The sequence below is a fragment of the Microplitis demolitor genome, chromosome 8 (assembly GCF_026212275.2).
Source record: "Microplitis demolitor isolate Queensland-Clemson2020A chromosome 8, iyMicDemo2.1a, whole genome shotgun sequence".
In the NCBI taxonomy this organism is placed as follows: domain Eukaryota; kingdom Metazoa; phylum Arthropoda; class Insecta; order Hymenoptera; family Braconidae; genus Microplitis; species Microplitis demolitor.
Window position 1 is genome coordinate 9,770,895 of NC_068552.1, and position 4,562 is coordinate 9,775,456.

Here is a 4,562-nt window from a genome sequence, read left to right on the forward strand (position 1 = left end):
TTTTCACTCAAAGTATTTGTATGACTATTGAGCATTATTATTTATATCTAATATTATTCAAAATAATTAAGTAATTTTATTTTCTTACACTTTTGATTTATTTGTTTACCCCAGCGGTCTAAAATTGTTGTTGAAATTTTTATGTTAAAATTATCAATTATTTTAATACAGAGGAATTTATTATCTCGAGTGTGAGTGAGTATAAATCCCGTGTCTTTATCTCTCTTACAAGTGTTGAGAGATAGAATAAGAAATAAAAAGATTGTTATTATTTATTATACTTATTTTGGAAAATTTAAAATTGAATAATTATTTCTTTTACTTAATACTAAATCGAGATTTTTAATTAAGTGAAATTATATTTATTTTTTTTTTTGGTCTATCAAGCTTATATAATTTATTGTGATACTGCGATCATATTTTGTGGCAATCACCAGGTATTGTTGTTGTTAATAATTTAACAAAATTAGATATTGTGAAATATTATTATTTTTCTATTGTTTATAAAAATAAAAACTGGAAACCAACAGCTGCCGGGGAAAATTTAATATTTATTTTCCTCTAGATTTTTTCCTACTGCTTCATTTTATTTTTCTTGTTCTTATCTATTACTTTCATGTAATTATTTATCATATCTATACTATTTTTCTTTTTCATTATTTATTTTATTTCTCTCGAGTGTTTATCCACTTCGTCACAAGTCACTTGCTCGGATTTTCCCGCTGATTCGACTTCCTGATTTAATTGCAAAAAAAAGTTTTTTAACAAAAGAGTACGAAAGGAAAAAAAAATAAGATGTGAGGGAAAAGAAAAAGAAAGGGAAAAAAAAATTCTAATCATCCTAACTGGTTCTTAGACTGTTGGTCTAACACTATTTACTACGCCTTTCCTAATACGTCAGTGTTTATGTATAATATTCCTAGATATAATGTAATTTACAGGTAAGTATCTCTATTAGAATTCTATGAACTTTAAATATTTCTTGCAAAGGTGATTTACCAGACTATAAATTATCGGTACATAATTAAAAATTTTTTTTTGTTACCTAGAATTTATGTAATACGTTTCCTACGATCAATTTCCACGGTATAATCGTTTAATTCTTATAGAATAATATCTTTTGCGCTTTTAAATTTTTCTGTTCATACCACTTTTCACTTTATTGTTTCTTTTGTTTAACCCTAGACTGGTCAACGTATGAGCGTGACGCCGCACTGAATTTTATTATTTTTATTACAATTACATTTTTCACTAAAAAGGTTTGAAAAAATTTGACTTTGTTCTTCAAACATTTTAGAATATCTTAAAATGTTTTTGAGCATATTTAATAACATAAAGTTGCTGTAAAAAAAATTCTAAAAAAAAGTGACGGATTTGCGGGGCTGTTTTCATCACTTGACCAGAGTCGTTAATAGATTTTCACTTGCAGCGTTGCCGTCCCTGGTCTATGTTCCCTCTTTCCGACTTCTCATTTTCATGCACAGACTTGCGCAGACTATTACCGGCTGTTATTATGTATGAAAGGTTATGTAGAGGTAAACATTTATTTTTATTAATTAACATTTCTAAAAACTCTGCGATGAAGTAAATAATTTTTTTATTTATTTGGTGGTTGAATTTATAAAAAATTTATTAAAAAATTTTTTTCTACCTTCTATTATAAAATATTCCCATCTACTGCCGAAAGCATTAACCTATGTTTAAGTGATATTGTTATTTATAAAAAAAATAGTTGAGTTCTTTTAAAATTAAATAAAATCAAATATTAGCAAAATTTAATTAACAAACAAGTATGTTCAGATTGTTTAAGTAACTAATTGTTTTAAACAGAGTTTGAAATTTTTGAAAATAAAGTTGAAAATTTTTTGTTCATGTTCGAATTTTTTACAATATTCCCGCCGGAAATAATACACCAATAGAAAACAGCCAGAGCGATCAGGCAACGTTGCACTCTCAAAAGCATTGCGGCGATTCTCTCATCACTTGACTAAAGTCGTTGGGTCGCGTTTGTTGACCAGTCTAGGGTTAAAGAACAACCACAACCGAGGAAAAATTCAAAAAAAAAAAAAAAAAGAACGTCCCTTTTTCCTAGAAAAGTCTATTTCAAAACTAAAATTGTATTATTATTATTATTTTTTTTTTATTAAATAAATGTTTTTTTTTTTTAATTTATTGATAACTTTGACTAAAAACAAATGTATTTCTTCATTAAAATTTAAGGATACACTCATTATCTGAAAAGTCTAAAATCTTAACAAAAATTCTTTTATATTTGTACTCGTTCTGTCATTTATTTATGCAATTTGTTTTTAGCTTTGTTTAATTAGCTTTGGCTACGGCAATTGTCGCAGCTTACTACTATTTTTTTTTAATTTCAGCCACAGTTTATTACGTATGCGCAATTAATACTTAAGGGCTTTTATAAATGTATGCATATTTTAAAAAAATGTGTGAGAAATTATAATAAAAATTTGTTTTAAGTAATCCTGAGGGTTGTTCTACATTTTATGTCATTCTCTTTGATTTTTGAAATCTAACAGCCTATTTCTCTCTTTTCTCTTCGCCGATAACATTAAAATTTTAGTGAGAGGAGAGAAAAAAAAATTGTACGGTTTTACTAATTCCTATTTTTTTTTTTTTTTTTTGCAAAAAACGTTCATTTTAATCTCCTTTTGGAATGATAAAATACGATATTCAGTGTTAGATTAATATTCCTAAAATTTAATGAGTTCTTGTGTAACTTTACCCGATTTTGTTTTTCTTTTTTTTTTTTTTTTGAGAAAAAAAATGTATCTGCATATTAATTTATCTCTTCCCATGTCTTATTTTGCACGTGTGCGTCTCGACACTCCGTTTGTCGTTATCAACCTCGTGAGCTGATGTTGCTGTTTTAGCGATATCTTCGCTTGCTCTCTATGTCTTTTACAAATGAGATCATTCATTCTGCGAAGTTAATTGTTTCAACACGTTGGTGCATGAAGAACACAAAAATAAAATTTAACATGGATCGACTCCTTACTCTCGAACAATGTTGCAAGCGATTCATCCCTGTTGATGTAAGTTACATTTCTATGTATTTTTGTTTTTCTTTAAACTCGGTAATTTATTTCTTTTTCATATATTCTCCAAATCATCCTCCGTATTTTCATATATTTCCGAAACCTAACTTATGATCACCATCCTCCACAACGCGGTGTTCTCTTGTGTGACCATGTCGATTATTTCATCCGCTGGTACCTTCCTCCTGGTCAGCAGTATGAATTGCCCGAGTCAGTCATTCAAACGTGGTTATTTTTCAGCGCTCAAACATTACAGCCAGGGGCTACACCTCGTCGAACTACCGAGTTTCACGCCCTGCATTGCTTGCCATCTGACCTTGAAATCATCGCAGTCCGTAAGATCTTTAGCGAACAGTAAGTTCCAAAAAATTAAAAAAAAAAAATAGAGAAAAGGTCAAAAAAAAAAAAATTACTTTTATTCATTTTTATTTTCCAGGGCTTTGTTTTCTTGTCTCGCCCCGTTCTTTCGAATTCTACAATATGATAGTTATAATATAATTTTAAGTAATTGATCATCAAATGAAAATCATTTAAAGGTTTAATCCTATCATCTATGGTTATCATTATTTATCATCAAAATCAAATATCATTATTTTTCCTAAATTTTTCCTGTCGAAAATCTAAAATACAACAATTATAGAATATAATTATAAGACATTTAATATTAAACTAAAAGCATTTAAGAGTTTTATCATGTAATTTATAATTTTTATGCAAGAAAAATTTTCATCCTAAATCTTACGCTGCTTAAAGCCTGAAGTAGACACTTATTAATTTTCTAACTTCCCAAATTAAAATTCTAAGGTACAATAGCTATAATATAATTATAGGGCAATTAATTTTAAACCAAAAAAAGAAATCATTTAAAATTTTAATCATATTATTTATAGTTTACCCCAAAAAAATGTATTTAGGTCGAGATTTATACGTTGCTTAAAATTCACAACACTCAGTCATTATTTTCCTTAATTTCCCGAATTAAAGTTTAAAAATACAACTTTTATATCATAATTATAAGGTAATTAATTCTAACTAAAAATCATTTGAAAGTTTAGCCCTATCATTTATAGTTTATCCAAAAAATAAATTTTGTCGAAATCTATACGTTGTTCAAATCCAAAAGCAGGCGCTTATTATTACTTCTCGCTGCTTAACCTGAATTTTTATGGTAAGAGACTCAATTGACAAGAATAAGGTAATTGAATATGGAATGTCAATTGTCTACAAATTTGCCGCAACTTTTATATTTCAGTTTACAAAGTTTAAAAAGAATTCAATATTTTGCGCTGTAAGGTGCTTGCGTCATTGCCCATGCGCGCCGGAGGAGGAATTTACTTATTGATTGTTAGATCTTTGCATACATACATAAAATTCCACAATTGACAGCTAAATAATAATTTTCACTTTTATTCAAGTTAATTTCAAAAATGATCTGATATTACCGAAAAAAAGAGAAAGAAAGAGAGAGAGAAAAAGAAAATTTTTTTTTTTTTTTTTCCGATG